This window comes from Natator depressus, chromosome 1 (assembly GCF_965152275.1).
Source record: "Natator depressus isolate rNatDep1 chromosome 1, rNatDep2.hap1, whole genome shotgun sequence".
Classification (NCBI taxonomy): Eukaryota; Metazoa; Chordata; order Testudines; family Cheloniidae; genus Natator; species Natator depressus.
Window position 1 is genome coordinate 272554012 of NC_134234.1, and position 25856 is coordinate 272579867.

The following is a 25856-nucleotide window of genomic DNA, read 5'->3' on the forward strand; positions in this document are numbered from 1 at the left end:
GCCTGTATACACAACATAAAGCTTGGTAACAACCATATTTGGATTCAGTGCACCCTAATTATCTTTAAAAAAAAAGAGACTTGTTGCCAACATTTAACAGCAGCAGCAGCAGCAGCAGCAGCAGCAGCCTTTTACAATTTACTTTTTTTGAAAACCCAATCAGTCTAATAGATCTGAAACATATTTTGTATCTTGGACTCATCTCTTTATTAAAGGTACCCTAAAATTACATTCCTAACTTCTTAATTGCATTAAAAATACTTCCAGCCCATCATCCTTCAGTGCAAAGTCAAAATAACAGAGACATTTTCTGAATTAAGAAGTGTCTTCTCTTTCAGATATCACTCCATTTTAGATTGGAACCTCCAGATCCTTGGAAGACCTGAGCACTTCACTAGAATTTACTTTTAAGTTTTGCCCAAATTGAACTTTGAATATGAAATGGTACGTCCCTCCAGCTGAATGCAGAATATCCAGAGGAAGAAACAGTCAGACCCTAAGAGTTGCAGAGACTCTATAATTTCTAATGAAGTCAGCAGAGGAGGCCACCAATTTGGTACCAGGCCATGGCTCTCTGATACAGCAGTGATAGTGATAGTGGGCCACTTTGTCTCCTGCCCTATCTTTAGTTTCTATCAGTCTCTTGGAGTGACACTTTTGGGCCGCCCAGGCTTCCTCAGCTACATGTGTTCTGGGCACCTTTACACATGCACCTTCTCAAAGAAGCTGAATGAGCATTCTTCTTTCAGACTTCTGCTCTTAGTGGTTTGCCCTTCACCCTATCCTTCCTGATGCACCAAGGACAGCCCCATTGGCTGCTCTCCACTGCTACTCACTGGGGAGGGGTGGCTACTAGTGTTAAGGAGTGGGGGAATGTGAGGAAATGTGAAGAAAAACAGAAAGGGTTTCTTAGACCTTCTATAACCAGATCATTATTGTACTTTGTTTCAAACCAATATCCATGAAATGAACTGAGAGTAGTGTCACACTGATTTTTCCCATATGCTGTGATCTCATTGTGCTCTCTGCATGTGCAGCCATGCTTTTTTAAGAAAGAAAAAAATATTTCATTTTCTTCTGGCAACTGACCCTCAGTGAGAAGTTGAATTTTGTTAATCCTGGACATTGTGTTAGGATTTCAGTTCTTAATACATTTGCTCTGAATGTCATTTAAGATTTTACATAGTTTGGAGTCACAACACACAATACTGTAGCACAGATTATGATCCAATTAAGACTTTTAAACCTTCAAACCTACATGAGATATAATAGCCACTTCTATGAAGCTGTTTATTTGCCAACCCTCTGGCTTCCCTACACCCACAAGAGTTGTTCTTACTCTTCTAACAGGATTATATTTAGCCCTTCCCCCATGTAACCTTTGATTATGTATTCCCAATTACTAATTTAAAAATAAGGAATAACAGCAAACTGAATTCTTTAAGATTTGGGCCTCCAAGGGAGATACAGATAATTTAATTTAATGAAGGACTGTAAATAACAGAAATGATAAAATTAAATACTTTATTTAATATGAAATAGTTAAGCAAACAGGCATTACAGTATAATCATACACTGCATTTATACTCACATTATATGATGATATGATGCAGCTGGGGGTGATCAGTCCCTAAATGGAGAAAAATTATTATACTCATTCTCTAACGATACCTTAATAGTAGAAGGGTGTGCCTAATGTAAAATTATTGTGCTATCTTTTTAATGAATAATACGCTTTAATTAATTAGCATTAACTCCATCTTTACTATAATTCAATATTTTCTACTTTCTTATTGGCTATTTAACATTGCCATGTTAACATCTGTGTAAATGCCATACCTGTAATTATCAATATAGATAAAATGTTAATGTTTTGGAAAATGCTATTTAAAACACTTGAAAAAACCAGTCAGGACCAAAACATGTTTACAACTTGCCCTGGGGTTATATCCTAACTTATCTTCAGCTTGCATCTGAATTCACTCACTTCACTTTACTCATTTTACCAGGCCTCGCTTGACTGTTATCAAGCCTATTTTTAAGAAACAGATGTTTGGGCCTCCTTAAATTTCAACATTTCTATAATAACATAGCAAGCATCATCTTTGTAGGCTACACCCAAGGCACGGCTCAAGCCTTCTTCATGCTTGCTAACTGAGTGGCTTCTCCTCCCACTTTATGTGGGTAGGTCCTTGGTTCTTTATTTCGGCATCTGGTCCTCCACCCAAGGTGACTCCTCTCAGTGTCTGGGATACAAGGGGTGCTGTCCCTTGGGAAAATAATTAATTCTGTTACTCTGTTCACAAGGAATGTAACCCAGTACATGAACAATATAATACATTAATAGAAGCCCCAGCCAATGAAATGCCACATTCAGAAAGAATAATACTGCACAGAGGACTTTATTGGGGACAGGAAACAAATACTCTAGGGAAGGAAAGGATTAAGATTGTTATTTCGCTGATGTTTTAGTCAAATTCCCTACCTCCCTGCAGTTACCATTCGATACAGGTTCCCAGCTCCCTCCCTAGAACCTTTCCAAGCAGATGAGGTACTGAGGGTAAGTTCTGCAACAAGTGCTGCAGTGCTATGAATGCTGGCTAGTTTATATAAAACAAGGGGGCTCCCCTTTAGGGTGTTGTCACCCATGCATGAGGCAGGGTCCTCACCTGGCCCCCTGATTTGGAGCCCAGTAGAGGTCTCGGCTGGCTCTAGGTAACTGGTGCTGGATTGGTTCTCTGCCCCTTTGATCATTGGTATCCACAGAGCTGGTACTCCCCAGTCATAGACTAAATCCCACAGTAGTTCAAAGACCACTTTTGTGTGGGAAGTGGAAGTTGATTAGAGACTTCCTAGGCTATGCTGCCTCTCCCCAAAGTGAAACCAAAACTAGTCCTTTTGTCTCTGGGTCAGGAAACCCCACCCCCACACAGTCCTCCCGCAGAACTGAACTGTCCTGGTTCCTTATTGGCCCAGCAAACTGTCTATATAAATAACTCCATCCAATTCATTGGCATTGGTAGGCCTTCCCAGTCTACTCTGTCCCTGCCCCAGACCCTAAAGCAGTCTGGGAAATGGTGTCCATTGGTTCTGAAGCCATTGTTGCTGTGGTCAAGAGAGTAGGCTCCATAGAGGCTCAGTTCAGCCTTCCAGGAGCTAGCAAACACCAAAGGGGGGTTACATAGATATGATCTGAATTTTAATTAATATGACCTTATAAAAATGTCTGTTTATCAAAATTGGTAGATCCACTTTGTACTAATTACTGATTGGGTGAAGTGAAGTGGTTTGACTGGTTAATTGTATGGTCACTAATATAGGCTACATTTAATTGAAACATGGTTTAAAGATTGGGCGTGTGTGGTTTAAGGAAGTATTAGTGCTTATTTCGGGCCTGATCCTGATTGGTATTAGTCCAATGGGAGCTGAGAGCACATATCAACCTTATAGCAGCTTCTTCAGCATATCTCAGGGTATTATATTCACTCTTGACCCATTTCTTAGATTTTTTAAAAATCTAATAATATTTTACATTTACATAGTGCTTTTTATCCTAAGGGAACCCACAGTTCTTCACAAAAGTGTGCTGGATCTTGGCCTCCTTACTCATGTGAGTAGACCCTTGACTTCAGCGAGACTACTCACATGAGTAAGCAAAAACTATATGGTCTTAAACACCATGCCTACAATAGTATTGGAGTAATAAGCAATGACAGTGTGTGCATTAGTCAACAATGTGCACACCTTGAATGCAGTGTTTAATGTTTTGTCCTCATCCATCCCAGTAGTCATCTGCAGCATGCCCAGGACTGTTTTTGTTACCAGAGTAAAAACTTCACTGGTTTTACAAAAATGTTTTAAATAAGAAAATAATTCACACTGACAACAAATTCTGATCATCTGGAATAAAGCTTAGTAATGAAAAATGAAAAAAAAAGATTTAAAACAAATGTTGTGGGAATTTTACAATGTATCTTGCAATGAAAAGTTGCTTCTACTCAAAAACAAAAATACAAAATAAGCGCAAATTTATAACCCCCATGGTTATAAAGAATCTTGACCTATATTTATTGTAAAGAATATTCACTAATTTTATTTTTTCAGGTTTCTTGGACTAACATAAGCTCCCTTTATCCTTCTCTCATGAGTATTGCTGACCTTTCAGTTGCAATCTGTTGCTAAATGATTGCTTTCTGCTCCCGCTTTTTATTAGACTTAAATTGGGAAGAGTAATAGTCCAACATTACATTTTTTGGTAATAGAAAAGTGCTTGGAAGGGCAACTGGAATAATGGATGATAGGCGGTGGGAGTGAAGACGTAGTTTAACCTGCACTCTCCATACAGCTCTTTTCCTTCCTTCTAATTTTCCACATAACCTCCATCTCAAGCTTGGTTCTTAAATCATATGGACTAGCAAGGGATTTAGGCCCTGATTCATGAAGGTTGTTAAGCATGCTGACATCAGTGGGACAACTTATGTGCTTAAAGTTAGACAGTGCATCAATACCTGACTGAATCAGGGACTGAATAATGATACCTGTCACAGATGGTTATTTTAAGTGAGATGTCTGAAAAAGAAGCTTATGTAGAAAATCTAAAGCTAGATTTAAAAAAAATATCCCAAGCAAAACATTTTTGTCAGTTTATGAATGGATTAGAAGCACCGTTGTGCATGAATTTATGAAATAATTTGCAATTTCATTAAAAGATGTAACAGTCATGAAAAGATGTCTGAAGATCTGTGTATCCGGGTTGCATAAATTTTCATGACCAATTACACAAACAACCGGACATTTCCTGTGTGTCCTATTTTTCAGGAAATCTCAGATCTTTAGTGAGCCAGGGTGAGATTTTCAGTTGCGCACCTTCTTAGTTCTTAGTCACACTCTTCTCAGGTGGATGTCATCAGCACATCAGTGTACTGAGGAACTATACAAACAAAATAACCTTGAACATGATCAATATATGTTTGAAAAGGAAAGGGCAATCAGGAAATACTCTAAATATGTTTGGCCTGTTTAAAAATATTTTTGCTTTGCCCTTCTTGAAGATGGCTCATACATGACCAACTTCTGTGCTGTGTTATACCACTGCAATCCTATTGACTTCACCATGGCTGCATGGGTGAAAATGGACAGAATTTGGCCCATAAAATAAAACTATCTACCAATAGTCCAACCCCTTATTCTGATAACTCTTTATGGAATATTAGCTATATGCCTAAAGAGTGGCATTTAAAACCATATCCTTATTTTTTATAAGGAAAGAAATATTTGTCTATTCTTGATACTGCAGATGCAGTTTTCAGGCCAGATATACAGTCTTCTCTGTTCTCCATCCCATCAATGGCAGCATACACACAACTTACTGTTTTATTTCATTTATTTATTTAGATTTAAATAATAAAAAAAATCTCTGCCTGGTTTTAGAGGCCCTCACACGTAAGTGATAATACAAGAGAAATCCTAGCATCATTAAATGATCATCATAGCCTGTCACTTTAAAACTGTAGCCAAGACCTGGTGTTGTCACTTATCTCAGATAGCACAGGATATTGACAGGGGGCACTGCCTCAGACAGTGTTCAAGTGTTTGCCTAGGCTCCCCACGTTCACATCTAGGGTCATTCCTCAGCTTCCACTCAGACATATTGTCACCGGCCTTTGCCACCCCATCTCTCACTTGATTTAGAAAAAAACAGTTCCTTGAGGTCAGTGCCTGGGGGGGTTGTTCTGAAGGAACCAGGTTCTTCAAGATCATTGGCTTTTCCTGCCATTTTGTAACTCTGTAGCTTTCCACAATGGTATTTTGGGATAAGTAATTTTAAAAGGCAGAGCTCTTTTTGGACTTCAGCCACTTGTGTGGTGGAATATGTCCATGAAGAGCATGTCTTGGAACATGCATCTGTTTTTGTCTCTCCTTTTTAATGAAGGCATCGTGCCTCACTGAAGGTTGTGCAATCCTGCAAGGCAGTATAGCGACAGTATGGAAGATTTTTTTTTCAAAGTCCCTGTGATGATCCTACAGGATTTACTGAGTTCAGTATCAATTTTATGCGCATGGCGTGAGCAAGACCACTGAGGCACAGTACTCCGAAATTGAGTAACACAAGGCAAAACTGGTTGCTCACAGTGTTTTGGGGTCAGCTTCTCATTTTGTGTTGGGCAGTTTCTGGAGAACACAGTTCCTGGGGTTCATTTTTTTTCAGCGTATTGATGTACTCTTTGAATGTCAGTGTTTGGTCTAATGGCCAAAGGTCCAAAGGTCCAACGGATGTTCATAGTGCTCAAGGGTTGTATCATTTCATAATATATGGAGCTTTTGGTTGGCCTGGGGGTGTTTCAGATGGAACACATACATTAATGTCTTGAGAAGGTTGCCATTCAAGAACCATGTGTGATAGTACAGTCTTTTCCAAGTACACTCAAGTACAGACATCCCTAGCTGCTCAATGTCCTCAAATCTCTCTGAGTGGGTGGTGATGAAAAGATCATCTACATAAATGAATCTTTACATATCGGGGAATTCTTGTTGTTGTCTGTGAAGACATTAAACAGCAAGGGTGATAACACTGAATCTTGGGGCAATCCTTCTGCTGAGTACACCATAGACTTTTCTAAGCAGCCATCCTGACCTAACCCCACCCCTAATCCTTGATTATTGAACAGTCAAGAGATCAACAAACACAGCCTGTAATTTTTCAGATTTCTAAGTAATCTTCAATGTATTGAGTTAGATTTGCAGCATGGCAAAAGCATGAACGTCCTAATGAAAGTGGCTTGGTCATCAGTCAGCTGTCCTTCCACTATTGGTGCTATTCTATCCATTATCATCTGCTTCTATAGCTTGTAGGTTGAGCAGAGTCAGGTATATTCATGTTGTGACCCCTGTTAATCTCACATTGCAAGTAACCATAGAAGAGAGCAAATCTGACAATACACACCAAGCCTGTAATAGCAGACAGACATAGATGTCAACATAAACTTCCCCTTTCAGAGCCTCAGCCAAAGGCTCTGAAATTGTCAATTTCAGAGTGGAGGGATTCTCTGTACAGAAGGCTGACATCAATCTGGCATGAAAGCAGACATTATGTGCTTACAAGAGGCAACAGCACCAACTGTCCCTGGCATGTTTATTGCTGCAAACATTAAAAGCAACATCTATGCAGCACAATACTTCTATGTGAAAAAAGTCTGGTGAAACATCCTGGTATAATGGAACTTACCATGATTGAACTTTATCAAAAAGCAGTAGTTTCTGCTTACAAACCAGCATGAACAGTTTTTATGGCCAACTGACTTTCTCCTTGTCAATGGAGATTGTAACAGTCATATCACCATCTGGGAAAGAAGTTGAGAAGTGGGCAGCAACTATCAACTTGACCTTGCTCTGACTTCAAGTATAAATGTAATTTCCCAAGCTCACAATGGAACAAGAGGTACATTTCTGACCTCACCTTTGTCACCTCTGAAAACGCAGGCAACTTCGGAAGGGAGGTTATGGCAGCGATGCCAAGACTGCAGAATAAACCAGAGCAAATGACAGTAGAGGCTGCAGTACAATCCAGAAAAAACACAGTACATTCTGACAGGTTTCAGAGTAGCAGCCATGTTTGTCTGTATTCGCAAAAAGAAAAGGAGTACTTGTGGCACCTTAAAGACTAACAAATTTATTTGAGCATAAGCTTTCGTAAGCATCCGATGAAGTGAGCTGTAGCTCACGAAAGCTTATGCTCAAATAAATTTGTTAGTCTCTAATGTGCCACAAGTACTCCTCTTCTTTTTGAAAGTACATTCTGAGATTCAATATCAGAAAGACTAACTGGGAAGGCTTTACCTTTGAATTGGATGAACCCATCTTTAATATTACTCCAACACACAGCACTACAGAGAATTGATTTCCCTAATGTGGAAGACAGCCCAAAAGCACATCCCTAGGGGATGGTCTGAAATCCAACATACACATAGTGTGAGAAAAGACAAGCCAACAATATAAGAGATTAATTGATCACTCAAGAGGAACTCAGCCATCCATCCATCTACAAATCTAGTTTTTATTGTGGGAAGTATATCCTCAGCCCTCTGCAAAACAGGAATCTATCTAACAGGTGCCTTTTTACAGCATGCTTGGAAGGTCACCAAATTTGGGCTACTTCAGCCCAAGGTGAGGAGTAAGTTCTGGAACCAGCCACTATGTTTCTTTAACAATGACAGGGGATCTATTTTGAGTGCCTCTGCTGAACAAAGCTGTGGAAGTATGGCATGGCTAGAAGCCATCCTTCAATGCCGGAGACCTCTCCAACCTTCCATTCCTGGGCAAAATAATTGGAAAAGTAGTTACAGTACCACCAAATTCCAGGTACACGTGACACCAGCCAACATTCCGGAAGCATCACAATTGGAGTTTTAAACCAGGCACAGCACAAAGACATTCCTATGTCACTCAAAGAAAAACTCCTCATGGCTGTGGACACTGGCAAGATCACCATGCTGACATTGCTGGACTACTCTCTGCAGCCTTTAACACAGTAGACCGCAAGATATCACTAATCCTCTACATGCCATAGCAGCAGTAGATGGTCTAGAACTATATTTGCACCAATCATTCCTCTCCCTCCCTTCACCCGCAAAGGCCATCATTTGCAGGATCCCACAGAGATCTATACTAGTCCCACCTCAACTCCCCCTTCACTATCTACATGAGACAATTAGGGAAGATTGTTGGCTGCTGAGCCCATGACATCTCACTATGTGCACATGACACAAGACGCGAATTAAGGTTTCCTGGGGCCCTGGGCCAGAGCAAATGGGGGGCCCCTCCCCACTCCTTCCACCTGTTGTCTCGCCCCCATTCTACCCCCTGCACATGTGACCCTGCCCATGGCCCCACCCCTTTCTGCTCCTTCCCCAGGGCCCTGCCCCATTCCACCCAGGGTCCTCCCCATTCTGCTCATCCACGTGGCCCCAAGACTGGAGAAGCTCTGTCTCCCTGCCACAGCCCCAGGCTGCAGCGGGGAGTGCGACTTCCCCTAGCCCTGAGGCTGAGCACATAGCAAGCACTCCTCCAGTCCTGGGGCCGCAGCAGGTAGCAAGAGCTCCTCCAGCGCTGGGGCCACAGCAAGGGTCATGATGCTGGGGCTTCTCCTGCTGCCCCCCGGCTTCTGCCTGAGATGGGGTTGGGGGTGCACTGGAGGCTTCCCTTGCTGACCCCAGGCTTTTGCCAGGGAGAGGGTCAGGGGGCGCTAGGTGTTTCCCTGTGGTCAGCCAGCTTCTCTCAGGGTCAGGGAGTGCTGTGGGCTTCCCCAGGCCCCTGGCTGCTGCTGGGGATGGGGGATGCTGGGGGAGTCTCCCACCACCATGCCCACCCTGCCCACCCAGTGTGGTCACCGGGGAGCGGGGCTGGGGGGCACTGGGGCTTTCCCCACCCACCTGCCTGGGATAGCTTAGTTGACTGAGGCCCTTGGGCACAGGCCCCATAGGCCCAGTGGCTAATCCATCACCGCATGACACGACTATATGTCTCATTCACCACTGCTGAAATTATCACTACTAAATTGTCAGGATGAAGGGCTGCTGGCACAATCTGAACCCAGACATGATCAAAGCAATGTTGGTCAGAAAGGGTTAAGTGTTTTAAAGAACTAGTGATACACTGTCTCCATGTTCTGTTGAAGGCATACAGCCCTATTCAAAGTGCTGTGAAGCCTTGGGATCCTGTTTGACTCCCCGCTAAACTTGGAAGATCAGGTAACATCAGTATCTAAAAATGCCTTATTTCACTTTCAACTTAGTAGGAAACTTCCTCCCTTCCTCCCAGGTGAGGACTTGGCACAGTGACCCATGCATTTTTACCTCGAGGCTGGATTACTGTAATTGACTGTACGTGAACATGAGCACAATGGACAGGCTCCAACTGGTACAGAATGCAGCTCCTCACTTTTTCCATAGTCTATGCTGCTATGAGCACATTAGGTTCTTGCTCAAGTCCCTCCACTAGATCCCAATTTCAAATACCGTTTTAAGGCTTGGGTCCTAATCTTTCAAGCAACAAACAGACCAAGCTTCAGCTATACTAAAGATCAAATTTCAGTCTATAATCACTGAGCCAGCAGAGCTTCTGTGGGAGAATGCAGACCACAAAGCACAGGACGAAGAAGGTGAGAGCTGGGGACAAAGCATCCTCTTTCGACGAGCTCCAGCTATGGAATAAACTTTCAAAAGAGATTAGGCGTATCCAGAGTCTATCTTTGGGAAATGCTGCAAAAGCTTCTTCTTAGAAAAAGACTTTCCAGCATAGTAAGAATGACTGTCACAATACTGGCACACCCATACCCAAATACCACCCACCCCTCACAAAAAATTTAACCAAACAAATCAACCAACTAACCAAAAAGGAAACCCACTGGGAGTGGATGGGTCATTACACAAAGTAAAACTATTTCCCCATGTTTAATCCCCCCCCCACACACACATACACTGTTTCTCAGACGTTCTTGTCAACTGCTGGAAATGACCCACCTTGATTATCACTACAAAAGTCCCCCCCCCCACCCAGCTTCTCCTGCTGGTAATAGCTCACCTTACTTGATCACTCTCCTTACAGTGTGTATGGTAACACCCATTGTTTCATGTTCTCTGTGTATATAAATCTCTTCTATATTTTCCACAGTATGCATCTGATGAAGTGAGCTATAGCTCACAAAAGCTTATACTCAAATAAATTTGTTAGTCTCTAAGGTGCCACAAGTACTCCTTTTCTTTTTGCAGATACAGACTAACACAGCTGCTACTCTGAAACCAAAAAGAAAAGAGACCAAAAAGAAACAACAACTCCAAGAGAATATTCACTCCAAAAAAAGAAAAGCCAGAGATTCCACGAAGTCCACTAGGGACATTGCTATTGATTTTATGTGGAAGACACTCAGTTACTGGGGTGATGGATGACAGCATAAAGCCCTAAGATAGATAGCCCTAAATTAGACCACCACTGATAGTCAATGTTGCCTCAAACAGACTTCTCCCACCTCCTCTTGGGCTGACCCCTTCTTCCATTCGTTACTTTATCTTCAAAGCACTCCTGGGCAGTGGTGGCTATGTGGGCTGATGGGGCATTCTCTGTAATCATATTTCCCTGCCACATTGCCACTCTTTTATGGTTTTGTTGTTTTGTACCCTTTGGAGGATTAAGCAAATGAAGAATGGGATTATTTAATACCCAAGGACAAGATATCACAGCATTCAGTGCAAGCCTAGTGGCCTAATAACAAACACCAGTATTTGAATTAGTACCCTTTTTCTGACAGTCTCAGAGAGCCCAAGCATTGAATGAGCATAAGAGTGAAGTATCTTCTTATCCCTACAGGGGTTCTCAAGTTCAGAGGAAAGGCATGTTAGTAGAGTAGCACTTAGGCTTACCATGCTGTGTTTTCCCTGTGGATAAAAAATAGACTTCAATCTCCAAAGAGAGCATGAGGACTAGCATTCATTTGAAAATCATTTTTGTACAAATGTGAAATCTAAAGGCCAGATTCTTTAGCTTGATAAAGGATTAGTGAAATCGGGGGAGGGAGCATCAAGCAGCCAATTTAGGTTCCCAGATTCTCTGTCATAGCCCCAAGGCAGGTTTGAGCACAAGTTAACTTGCTCTAACTTGTGCCAGCTGGCAACAGTCAAAGGACTATCCACCAGCTGAGCACTGCATTCTATCTACTCCTACATCATGCTCCAATTCTCCCTTCCCTGCACTGCGGACTGCAGGGAGGCTGGCATTGGAACTGGCTATTCCAACTCTATATATTTTGGGGACACAACCATCCTAAGGGAATTCCTAGCTAGAGAGATTCAGCCAGTTCTGCTCCTTTTGTGCTGACTGTCTGCAGCAGAATGCTTCTGGTGCTCCCTGTGGGGTAGTGCAGATCCTTATCATTTCAATTTGAAGCTGTAATGATAAGGCATAATCAAGCCCTGAGTGACTATTTTGAGATGTTTCTGTCTTCTGAACTAAGATGTCAAGATATCTGTGAATCGTGATAATTAACCTATGAACATCCTGACATATAAATATACTGGCTTATAGAAATACCTGGTATTGTGGAAAACAGTGTCTCTCTTCCAGAATGTTGGCCTTTGACATGTGCCATAAATATAAAGGGAAGGGTAACAACTTTCCTGTATACAGTACTATAAAATCCCTCCTGGCCAGATGGGGAAATACACTTTTGTGTGGACTACCGTAAGCGAAATGCTGTGACTTGCCCAGACAATTATCCAATGCCACGCACAGATGAGCTATTGTAGAAACTGCGATGTGCGCAGTTCATCTCTACCTTAGACTTAACCAAGGGGTACTGGCAAGTACTGCTGGATGAATCCGCCAAGGAAAAGTCAGCCTTCTTCACCCATTTAGGGCTGTATGAATTTAATATGCTCCCTTTCAGGCTTCAAAATGCACCTGCCACCTTCCAAAAACTTGTAGGTCGTCTCCTAGTGGGATTGGGAGAATCTGCAGTCACCTACCTTGACGATGTGGCCATCTTTTCTGATTCATGGGCAGAACACCTGGAGTATCTACAAAAAGTCTTTGAGTGCATAAGGGAGGCAGGACTAACTGTTAAGGCTAAAAAGTGTCAAATAGGCCTAAACAGAGTGACTTACCTTGGACACCAGGTGGGTCAAGGAACTATCAACCCCCTACAGGCCAAAGTGGATGCTATCCAAAAGTGGTCTGTCCCAAAGTCAAAAAACCAGGTCCAATCCTCCTTAGGCTTGGCCGGATATTACATGCGATTTGTACCGCAATACAGCCAAATCGCCGCCCCACTGACAGACCTAACCAAAAAGAAACAGACAAATGCCGTTCAGTGGATTGAAGAGTGTCAGAAGGCCTTTAACCAGCTTAAAGTGACACTCATGTCTGACCCTGTGCTAAGGGCCCCAGACTTTGACAAACCGTTCCTAGTAACCACAGATGCGTCCGAGCATGGTGTGGGAGCAGTTTTAATGCAAGAAGGACAGGATCAAGAATTCCATCCTGTCGTGTTTCTCAGCAAGAAACTGTCTGAGAGGGAAAGCCACTGGTCAATCAGTGAAAAGGAATGTTATGCCATTGTGTACACTCTGGAAAAGCTACGCCCATACGTTTGGGGATGGCGTTTCCACGTGCAAACTGACCATGCTGCGCTACAGTGGCTTCCTACCGTCAAGGACAATAACAAAAAATTTCTTCGGTGGAGTTTAGCTCTTCAAGATTTTGATTCTCACATACAACACATTTCAGGAGCTTCTAACAAGGTGGCTGATGCACTCTCCCGTGAAAGTTTCCCAGAATCAACTGGTCCAAATCATCCTTAAGATGTGGGAAATATTGTTAGTCTTTACAAAGTTAGTAGTATATTTAGAGATGCATGTGTTTTATTAACTCTGTTTTCTCCTTGAGCTCCAGGAAGAAATCACAGCCAGTGTGGAACCTGCTGTCCAATACTATCTGTGATTTGGAGGGCATGTCATAAATATAAAGGAAAGGGTAACCACCTTCCTGTATACACTACTATAAAATCCCTCCTGGCCAGAGGCACAAAATCCTTTTACCTGTAAAGGGTTAAGAAGCTCAGGTAACCTGGCTGGCACCTGATCAAAAGGACCAATAAGGGGACAAGATACTTTCAAATCTGGGGGGTGGAAGGTTTTGGTCTGTCTGTTCTGTGTGCTTGCCGGATCAAGGAAGCAAGCAATCCAACTCCATTGGAATTAGTAAGTACTAGCAAGGGAATGCGTTAGCTTATTTTTGTTTTGGCTTGTGATTTTCTCTGTGCTGAGAGGAAGGTATATTCCTGGTTTTCTTTTTGTAACTTTAAAGTTTGGCCCAGAGGGAAATCCTCTGTGTTTTTGAATCTGATTGCCCTGTAAGATTACCTTCCATTCTAATTTTACAGAGGTGCTTCTTTTACCTTTTTTCTTTCTAATAAAGTTCTGTTTCTTTTAGAATCTGATTGGGGTTTCTTTTGGTGTCCTAAAAAAACCCAAGGTTGGTCTGTGCTCATCTTGTTTATTCTCAAGCCTCCCCAGGAAAGGGGGTGTGGGGGCTTGGGGGGATATTAGGGGGGAGTAGGAACTCCAAGTGGTCCTTTCCCTGAGTTTGTCTGAATCTCTTGGTGGTGGCAGCATTACCTAATCCAAGGTACAAGGGAAAATTTGTGCCTTGGGGAGCTTTTAACCTAAGCTGGTGCTCCCAGACTGCTGCGCTGGGCATCGCAACATGGGGAGTAGATGGCCAGCCCTCTGTGGAGAAAGAGGTGGTTAGGGACTATTTAGAAAAGCTGGACGTGCACAAGTCCATGGGGCCGGACGAGTTGCATCCGAGAGTACTAAAGGAATTGGCGGATGTGATTGCAGAGCCATTGGCCATTATCTTTGAAAACTCGTGGCGAACGGGGGAAGTCCCAGACGACTGGAAAAAGGCTAATGTAGTGCCAATCTTTAAAAAAGGGAAGAAGGAGTATCCTGGGAACTACAGGCCAGTCAGCCTCACCTCAGTCCCCGGAAAAATCATGGAGCAGGTCCTCAAGGAATCAATCCTGAAGCACTTACACGAGAGGAAAGTGATCAGGAACAGTCAGCATGGATTCACCAAGGGAAGGTCATGCCTGACTAATCTAATCGCCTTCTATGATGAGATTACTGATTCTGTGGATGAAGGGAAAGCAGTGGATGTATTGTTTCTTGACTTTAGCAAAGCTTTTGACACGGTCTCCCACAGTATTCTTGCCTGCAAGTTAAAGAAGTATGGGCTGGATGAATGCACTATAAGGTGGGTAGAAAGTTGGCTAGATTTTCGGGCTCAACGGGTAGTGATCAATGGCTCCATGTCTAGTTGGCAGCCGGTGTCAAGTGGAGTGCCCCAGGGGTCGGTCCTGGGGCCGGTTTTGTTCAATATCTTCATAAATGATCTGGAGGATGGTGTGGATTGCACTCTCAGCAAATTTGCGGATGATACTAAACTGGGAGGAGTGGTAGATACGCTGGAGGGCAGAGATAGGATACAGAGGGATCTAGACAAATTGGAGGATTGGGCCAAAAGAAACCTGATGAGGTTCAATAAGGATAAGTGCAGGGTCCTGCACTTAGGACGGAAGAACCCAATGCACAGCTACAGACTAGGGACCGAATGGCTAGGCAGCAGTTCTGCGGAAAAGGACCTAGGGGTTACAGTGGACGAGAAGCTGGATATGAGTCAGCAGTGTGCCCTTGTTGCCAAGAAGGCCAATGGCATTTTGGGATGTATAAGTAGGGGCACAGCAAGCAGATCGAGGGACGTGATCGTTCCCCTCTATTCGACATTGGTGAGGCCTCATCTGGAGTACTGTGTCCAGTTTTGGGCCCCACGCTACAAGAAGGATGTGGATAAATTGGAGAGAGTCCAGCGAAGGGCAACAAAAATGATTAGGGATCTGGAACACATGACTTATGAGGAGAGGCTGAGGGAATTGGGATTGTTTAGTCTGCAGAAGAGAAGAATAAGGGGGGATTTGATAGCTGCTTTCAACTACCTGAGAGGTGGTTCCAGAGAGGATGGTTCTAGACTATTCTCAGTGGTAGAAGATGACAGGACAAGGAGTAATGGTCTCAAGTTGCAGTGGGGGAGGTTTAGGTTGGATATTAGGAAAAACTTTTTCACTAGGAGGGTGGTGAAACACTGGAATGCGTTACCTAGGGAGGTGGTAGAATCTCCTTCCTTGGAAGTTTTTAAGGTCAGGCTTGACAAAGCCTTGGCTGGGATGATTTGATTGGAGATTGGTCCTGCTTTGAGCAGGGGGTTGGACTAGATGACCTCCTGAGGTCCCTTCCAACCCTGATATTCTATGATTCTATGATTCTATGAAATAAGGTTAAGGGATCTTTCATGTGGGTCCCCATGTCTGTACCCTAGAGTTCAGAGTGGGGAGGGAACCCTGACAACATGTAATTCCAGGGTGACTGCATGGTCATTAACTTAGAAAAACTGATATTATAATAAATATTGGTCAGTCTTGCATAAAACCAAGCAGAACACAATTGTAATTGCTTAGGAAAATGCCAAATCGATGGTGTTAATCTGAACTAACACAAGGTAATTTCTAGAAATTTTTGAGAAATACTGTGAACTGCTCACTATCATTTCAGTTACTAACACAATCCAGGCACTAGTGGAATTATTATTTTTTTTTTTTGGTAGGAAGACAAAGCTATTTTTAAGAAGGATTATTTTACAATATATTGATTAAAAGTATATATTGCAGGGTTAAGAATAAAGGTCTATATCAAGCAATAGTAACCACAAGGCTCTTTGTTGTCCTCTCACTTCTCTCTCAAAAAAGAGAAATATAAGGGTAAAGGGGACATTTTGTATAGTAGGGTTTTTTTTTTCAGTGAACAAAGGTTGAAATTGTATGTCTCAATGGCCACAGACACTCCCTATCCAGCTTAGACAGATGTTTCCAGTAGCAGTTAGAATCACTCAGTGTTCTAGGTACTGTAAGCACATTACCTGCCCGTGGGGTAACACTGCTTGCAGTACTGAAATCAATAGCGCTACTTGCAGACTAAGGGACTTCCAACAAGGATAAAGCTAGCTAAGTCTGGTTCAGAATGAACACAACTCCGTACTTTCACTCTCTCTGAGGGATATTTAATGTGTATTCTCTTTCTTTGTTGTTTTCCTCAATTTCAGATACAAATCATCCACAGTGAGAATACATCTCTTGCTCTTCACAGTGTGGAAAACATAACATTTAACAGACTGTTTGCGGAATGATGAAAACACCCAAAGCATGGTAAATCAGTACGCTCCTAGAAGTGACTTAAGGCTAAGGTTTTCTAGCATGGGTGACTAAACTGGCCAAGTTCCTCAAGAACTTAGAATAACCAGGGCACAGTCTGCCAACTGGGCATAAAAAGTAGCTATGGGCCTACTGGGGGTGTGGTCCATGCCAGAGCTACGGGGGTGGTGCCTCTTCCTATGCCAGCTTTATACCCATTGGGGATTCCCCACACTGGGTGATTCTGAGGATAAGTGTGCAGTAGCTGGTCCCTTTGCACTGCCCATGTGACACAAAGGGAATAGACCAAGACAGAGATTCTGGTTGATATTCTTGTCTGCCATGTAAGAAGGTCTGATGTTGTTAGATGGTTACATTAGTTAGTAGTATGCTATGCACTATCAGTACACTGGAAAAGGGAAGTATGCTACAGTGCCCCAGACAACAGATACACAGACACAGACTGAAACTCCCTGGTCTTTTCTGTAAATTAATGTAGTCACTGAAAGTTTAAAATAGAACTGTGCAATTATAGTAAGTGAAGGAAACAGTCATAAAAGGAGCATCTTTCACAAATTCTATTCACAGCTTTGGGGACTTTTGACAGCATAGGATAATAAAAAGCAGTTAATTTATTGACAATAAAAGGAACAACTGCAGTTAACACATAGGAAAAGCTATTTTAGTTTAAGATAGAGATGAATGGGAGGGGCGCACAAATCATGCTAGATCTTAATCTAAAGTCTAGACACAAAGGTTGATGAACAGATACAGGGCTCTGTTCCAGCTGCTCTGCACATTTCCACTGGCAGCAGCATCCCAAAGCAGCCATTGTGAGGATCATTGATCCACTTAAGGATATCTGATGCTCTCAACCTCAGACAGTCCAAAAGCTCTGAGGTCACTCAGACTAGACTTCGTTACGGAAGTCCATTGTGTCACGGGAGTTGGCATATCTTTACTATTTTAAGCAAGTTAATCAGCATTTGAGTTACTAGAGTTAGTAGTTAGTTAGTAGATGTTTCAAAAATGGCAGTGCAATGAGAAATCTAAGGGACCCAACTCATTTGCATCTCCATGTTTAAATAGTAAAACCAGCCTCTGAGTAGCTAATATCTTTTCTCCTCTTAGAGGTGTCAACTTGTGGCCAAAGTCTGCTCAACTAGAAAACAAAGAATAATTTTATCCGTTACTGAATAGCTCAGAATGCTTTTAGCTTGATCCTTTTTCTCTTTTTCCACCAGACTATCACAAATAGCTGAATTGGCTTAGTATCACAATGAAAGTTCTAGCTCAATATCATGTCAAAAAATAGCAATGCTAGAAGCTTGTCATAAGGGATACTGAGAAGATATGGTAAAAAATGTAGCATCCGCTACTATAATAATAGTTTTAAAGGAAAAGTGGCCCAAGTCCAAATAGTTGGGGATTTCAGAAAGTAACCATGGCAGCTACCCAGGTTAATTTAATAGAAATATGGCACAGATCACACCTTCTGGAAGAAGAGGGCCAGGAGTCAAACAGGGAAAACTACATGAGATAACCCTTGCAGAATTTTTCTCTGTATTCTTTAGGGGGGTGGAGAGTGCTTGCTTCTCTGTGGAAGAAGGTTTGACCTCCAAATCCAGCAGACTCTAATCTTCTGGAGGCATTAGGCCATCTGCACAGAGGTCTTGTATCACTGTATCAGGGCCAGGCTTCCTTTCCCCTTCGCTCAATGGAGCTCCCTAGCCTGCAGCTGCCCTTTTAAAATGAGCTCTACAGTGTGGAAGGGCTCATTAAGAAAGTTTACTTTCCTGAGTATACCTCCAGTGGAGTTGGTGGGTCCCTCAGCCCTGTTATTGACCCCCTGGCCCATGCATAGGTCCTGGACTCCATGGAGAACTCTCTGCAGAGTGTTGGGAAGGTCTGGGTTACATGAATGCATGTAATAGAGGAAGGTCTGGGTTTCACACTGAGAGTCTCATTTTCCTGTTTCTTTACAAGAAGTTTGCACACCTTTACTACCCCGACTACCTTAGTATCATCCCATTTATCATAGCTGATGTATATTATCCAATTTAACAGGAAATGCAATAGGTATATTTTCCCTTCATTTCTGTTGTAATCTACTAATGATTCACCAGATAGATTCATTGTAGTTCAGATGCTTTAAGACTGGTGTGCTGAACCTGCTTGGAACTGGTATTTACTGGTGATGGTCACGTACTAGTGATGAAACTACTCTGAACGTGATGGTGTGTAAACTTCTGTTTGGAACCTGAAGGTAATAAAGATTTGTGTCTCAAATTTTGGTATTCTGTGGAAATGTGTCATTCAGAATGATGTTGCAAGAGAGAGTCCTTGCTGACGGACAGGGTAGGGCTGATCAGAAAGGTTCATTGATCACATCAGGGCAAAGGTTGTTGGTGGGTGTGAGGGTATGGGATTTATTGCTAATGCTATTTTCATCAAGGGTGGCTGCCAAAAATAGAGGATGAGAGAGGAAAGCTGAAATATCGAGCTAGCGCATTGCTTCAGTCTTCAGCGTAACGACTAGGGAGGTGGTGGAATCTCCTTCCTTAGATATTTTTAAGGTCAGGCTTGACAAAGCCCTGGCTGGGATGATTTAGTTGGGGATTGGTCCTGCTTTGAGCAGGGGGTTGGACTAGATGACCTCCTGAGGTCCTTTGCAATCTTGATAATCTATGATTCTATGACTGCGAAAGGAGCAGGGAACAAACCCAGGGTATCTCCATAGTTAGTGCTAGTCCAGACAAGGCTTGGGGATTGTTTTAAGAGCCTATGTGCAGTAGCACAGGGAAATGGAGTACAGAACTGAAGATGCCCCTCCCAGTGCTGATGTTTATGGAAAAAAAAACAAACAGAAATGAGGTCCCTCCGTATGCAAACTGGAGCCCACCAGCAGGAGGCTCAGAAATACCAATTTCAATCAGAAATATTCACTTCAAAAAACCATTCACAGCTTTTGCAGGGTAAGGAGTGCTTCTTGCCATGTGAACTCTCAGGATGCTACATCAAGTTAAACAAATAAGCATCCTACAAAACATATATACCTAACTGGACACTACATCTTGCTGAAGATTGGCATTTTGAATGTTAAGAAATCTGATCTTTTAAAAAAATGTTTTCACAAAGGATACTAAAAATCAGTGGGCTGGTTCCCTCACCTACTGCCTCCCAAAACAATTAGGAAGCTGCTATTTCTCCTGAAGTGATCCTAAATATTTTGCAGCATCATAGGACCATTATCTTATACTTGGTGCCACTCTCCTTCTCCCATTCTGATAAGTGGTGAGTTTGTGACATCAGTAAAGTAGTATAATGGACAGAATGGAGTGTCTTCACAGCTCCTTGGACTAGCGACACCACAGCAGGTGGGGGCATACAGAGAAAACATAAAATACTCTTACAAAATCCCTTTTGTACAGCATCTCATTGGGAAATTTTAAAGATACTTCATAAGCTTTAATGAACTAAGCCTAGCAACTCCCCTGTGAGGTAGGTGAATAATTAGGGTGATAGCCTTATCCCTGCTCCAGCCTATTATAGGGGGTCAGGGCATCGGCAATGATGCCTGATGGTTAGAGTCAGGAGCCTGGTACCAAAGCCAGGATCAGAGCCACATGCCAAGGTCAGAGTCAGATACTACGCCAGTGGTCAATGCCAGAGTCAGTGGTATAGCATAGGAGCAAAGACCTGAAGTAAGGCAGGAAAGTATGAACTGGGAAGAGATGAGGATAAGGAGAACAGGAACAGGCAGGAAAGCAGCACTCAGAAGTCAGGCAAGTAGCCAGGAACCACAGTAACACCCAGTTGCTCAGACAAATTCCTGTGCCTCTTTGTGGTTTAAGTAGTGCATCCCAACCAATCAGTGAGGCTGGACATCTCTCCCATCAGGTGCTTCATGGGTGTGACCCTTTGCGAGCTAGAAGAGCTATGGTGTGGTGGCACAATCTGAGCCCTGGCTGCAGAACCCATGTTCAAAGCCTTCAATCTCTCACATCTGTATACGTTGGGTAGAAGTGATGAAAAGGTGCTCTAAAATTCCACTGATGCAGGTATTGTGGGAGACAGCCATAAGGCTACCCTCCGAGTAAAATCCCTGATGTAAGGGATGGGTGTCAGGGCCTGTAACAGGGTGCTGGCCAGGAGGTTCCGTTAGCCCAGCCCCAATTAAGGGGTATTAATTGCTGCTGGCTGGGTATGGCTCGCCTAAGGGCTTCAGCAGAAACACCTGCTGGCCTTATCAGGCAGGGGGCTATATAAAGCTGGCAGAAAGGAAGCAAAGGGGGGAATTGGAAAGGGAGAAGTCTGTGGCTGCAGTTCCCTGCTGAATGAAGAAGTTAGCTATTCCCCAGGGAGCTGCATGGAATGGACTGTATATAAACGGTGGTGGGAACTGACACTGTGAATAAGAGGGCACTGGTGCTTGCATGCTAAGCAGTCTTTAACTGATTTGTGGCATGAGTAGTGAAGGGCTCCATTACAGAGCCCCAGGAGACAGTACTGTGGAGATGCCAGGCAATGTAGCAGCCCCAGGAGACTGGCATAATGTGTTTCTAGAGCAGCCCAGTATTGGGAGGACACAAAGCTGGTTTAAAGTCTCCTTTTGCCAGGCTGTGAGTACAGTGCTGTACCTCTACAAGAGGCAGCACAGAATCTCACCCTCAGAGGTGATTGACAATTAGTGAATATTTTTAATGACAATTTTTTGAAGTTTCAAAACAGAAAAGTTTTGATTTGTTCTTGTAAACATTATCCACCTGTAGCAGATGAGGGAATTGCAACACACAAAGTTGTAGTGATTGGCCATACGTCACATGGAGAGTCATTTGTAGAGCCAGGCTCAGAACCCAGCTCTCGATTCCTAGTCCTGTGCTTTAACAAGTACACTATAGCACCCCAATAGCTATCACTAACTTAAAGCTGCAAAAATATTCTCAATTTAATTCTGCTTTTAAACTTCATTGTCTGACAAGTTTACCTTTGGGGCTAAAACTTCCCCCCATATTCAAATATCTTATTTTCCTCAGATTCTTTTTCACTCTTTAAGACCTCCATGGATAATGAAGGTGTAACTTTATAGATAAGCACTAGCCAGAATGTCTCACACCTGGTACAGCTAAAGTTTTAGATTTGCAAACTTTAAAGTTAAGAACATAAGAATGGCTGTACTGGGTCAGACCAAAGGTCCATCCAGCCCAGTATTCTGTCTACCAACAGTGGCAAATGCCAGGTGCCCCAGAGGGAATGAACCTAGCAGGTGATCATAGAATATCAGGGTTGGAAGGGACCTCAGGAGGTCATCTAGTCCAACCCCCTGCTCAAAGCAGGGCTAATCCCCAATTTTTGCCCCTGATCCCATTTGATTGAACTCACAACCCTGGGCTTAGCAGGCCAATGCTAAAACCACTGAGCTATCCCTCTCCCACCGTGATGTTCTAGTGATCTCTCTCTTGCCATCCATCTCCATCCTCTGACAAACAGAGGCTAGGGATGCCATTCCTTACCCATCCTGGCTAATAGCCATTAATGGACTTAACCTTCATGAATTTATCCAGTTCTCTTTTAAACCCTGTTACAGGCAAGGAGTTCCACAGGTTGGCTGTGCGCTGAGTGAAGAAGAACTTCCTTTTATTTGTTTTAAACCTGCTACCCATTAATGTCATTTGGTGGCCACTAGTTCTTATATTATGGGAACAAGTAAATAGTTGCTAGAAAGGCTTAGAGATACTGAATTTAAAGCTAGAATTTATTGGGCTATGGCCTGTTTTATTAACTTATTTTACTGTAACTATAGACTTTAGGAGCCCAGAAACTTTTGGCCTGGGGACTTTACAAATAACTATTATAATTACAATCTTTAACTACCCCAGCCTGTACTTTGCCCATACAAATACAAATTACAATCATGTTATATTTTTTTGGCTTGGGTTCCCTACAGCTTAACATTTCTAAGTTATGAGAAAAACATTGAGAAAGCATGTCAGGGTGTGTTCAGGTAATAGTGGTTCTTTCACTAAAGATTATTTCCTACAGAGGTTTCCCACCAAAAAACCAAGCTCAGCAATAGCAAGTTTAACAATATCTTTTGCTACCTAGTAATACAATTTCCAGATATCTCGAGTGTTATTTCTTTGCTTCACATTTTATTTTAGAGTTTTTTCAGTAAAAAGGAATATACAGAGATAGGCAGTTGAATTAGTACAAAGCAATGTTAAAACAAATGTATATAAAGCTAACAATAACTGATACATATTATGGTAAAAATATCAGATTTGCAAGAATTAATAACTGTTCAGGCTTTATGAAAAGGTGTGAAGGCATAAGAGTAGAAAAAAGATGTATACAAACAAAAGGGAAACACTGTATACGAATAGAATCAGTTATTGATGTATTGTGCCTAAGAAGTACTCTTATATTTGTCTTCCGCATTTTGTAGTCTCTCTCTACATATTATAAATATAGATATATAAATTCTCTCATATGAGGTTGTCTTTGCTTAGCTTATGGTCCAGTCTCATACTCTTGAAATGCATCCGTCTTCCGGTGCTGGAGTACCATTACTTTCACTACAATTAGATTTATAACAATCATGTGATTTTTTTTCCCTCTCAATGCCTTTCATAGCTTTTTGATGTCATGAAACCAGGGGAATGTTGCAGAAATGGAGACCACAGTATTTAAACATCAAATCAGTTGTCCAGACAACACACATCCCCAACCCGAATTGTCTGCCTTCCAAAGAATCTGAAAACAAAAAAAATCTATATTTACTTGAGACAATAGCTCCAGAAATTTTTAGACCACATCTGCACATCTTTCTTGTTGTAAAATAGAGGTGGAGAAAAAGGCTATAATGGTTTAATTTTAAATTTGCATCTCTCCCCCTACTTTTACTATAACCAGTCTTTTGTGCAGCCAAGCAAAGCGTAAGTAAGCCCCCATAAAAGAAACTTCCAGTAATGATGGCACTGAGGAACCAGCTGTAAGCATAACACTTCTAAATCAGACAATTTCCTCATTAAAACACCATTCTGGTCTAAAAGGCAACTCTGGAAAAAAAAGTTTTCTATGTTGCAAGGCTTTTCACATTAAAAATGCTTGGCTTGAAATATATTTTTTCCAGCCACCAAATTAGCAAACTCTGAATGTTAGGCCAGATTATTATTATTATTACCACCATAGTCCCAAGTCCTCATTGTGCTAGGCACTGTACAAACACAGAACAAAGAAATGGTCACTTCTTCTCATCTTGTGCACCTTCACCAGTAACAAAAACCTTGCACACCAAACTAGGCCATTGGTGACACTCGTGCAACTTCACTATCAGATCGTGCCATCAGTGACACCTGTATAAACCGTCTCTCCACCTTGGTTTGTGTGTGCACATCTGTACCTCCACTCAATATGCAGATCTGGTCTTGCAGTAGGGGAAATACACTTTAGAATGTTGTGCAATATCTGTTTTGACTCTGCAAAGTTATATTTTACTTTCCAAAGCAAAGTTAACAGAAAAATATGATTTCCCCCATTTTTACTGACAGAAAAATTGAAACACAGAGAGAATGATTTGACCAAAGTAGTAGAATCAGGAACAGAACCCAGATTTTGGATAATATTTTTTAAATCACCTAAGTCACTTAGGCACTTTTGCAAATTTTACTATTAGTGCCTTCACCATAAGACCGTCTTTTCATTGAAGTATTTTCACTCAGAGTATAATGTTTTATCAAATGTATCTTTAACATCAGTTATACACAAATTCTTAAGGTTGATGTAAATACATGGCTCTGTCCAGTGTCTAATATGCAAAAAGTGAACATACATGGCCATAATAAAATCACCTACAACATAAAAATATTGAGTACCATATATACTCATTCATAAGCCAAATATTTTTGGTAAAAAAGTGACGCATCAAAGAGCTGGGGTCAGCTTATAAATGGGTCTACACCAAAATTTGATTATTTTAAACTCTATGAAATCATTGAATTGAATATCTAACACGTTGTTTTGTTTACCTGAAGCGTCTGCAGGCATGGAGCCCCTCAGTTCCCTGTGGCCGCAGTTTGCTGTACCCAGCCAATGGGAGCTGCGGGAAGTGGCGCCACTTCCCGCAGCTCCCATTGGCTGGGAACGGCAAACCGCGGCCACTGGGAGCTGAGGGGCTCCATGACTGTGAATGCTCCAGGTAAACAAAATGTTCTGACCGGCCAGCGGCTTACCCTGACAGGCCAGGAGCCAAAGTTTGCCAACCCCTGAAATAGAGGGTCGGCTTATGAAAGGGTCATACAGTTTTTACTATTTTTACCTATCCATCTTGGGGGGGTTGGCTTATAAACGAACGGGCTAATGAACGAGTATATACGGTATATTTATCATAAGTTTACTTCTATGTTAGTATAGCTTTTCTTCTTACAAGTTATTTAAATGTCGAAGTCAGAAAATAAGTACAACCGGTGAGAAACAGGATTTTCCATATTGCTGGAAATTCCATGAGTTCAGTTCTTTTTTTCTGTTCTGAAACTAGTAAAAAAAAAATCCAACAAAAATTATTCATTTCTCACTAAAAGAAATTAAAAAGCTTGTTTCACACCAAAATATTCTGTTTCAACAAAATCAACTCCAATTCATTTAATTCTATTTTTTACCTTTTTTTATATTAAATTGCTTTAGTTTGGGTTAAGCCTCATTTAAACCGTGGGGTGTGACCACCACCCATCATCTAAAGCTATGTCTACACTGTGCTGCTACAGCTGTGCTGTTGTAAGGTCTCTCATGTAGCTGCTCTTTGCTGGCAGGAGAAAGCTCTCCTGCCGGCAAAATAAAACCACCTGTGATGAGCAGTGGTTCCTCTGTCGGTGGGAGAGCATCTGTAAAACTTTTGACTGTAAAACTACCGTCAGTCAGTGGTGTGTTTTATTCACACCCCTCACCAAGAAAAGTTTTACTGACAAAAGTGCAGTGTAGACACAGCCTAAGATAGCTTTAAGAGACAGTTAAGCAGCCCCTCCTACAATAAAAGCTTAAGGGAACTGGCCCAGGAATAGGAAAATGT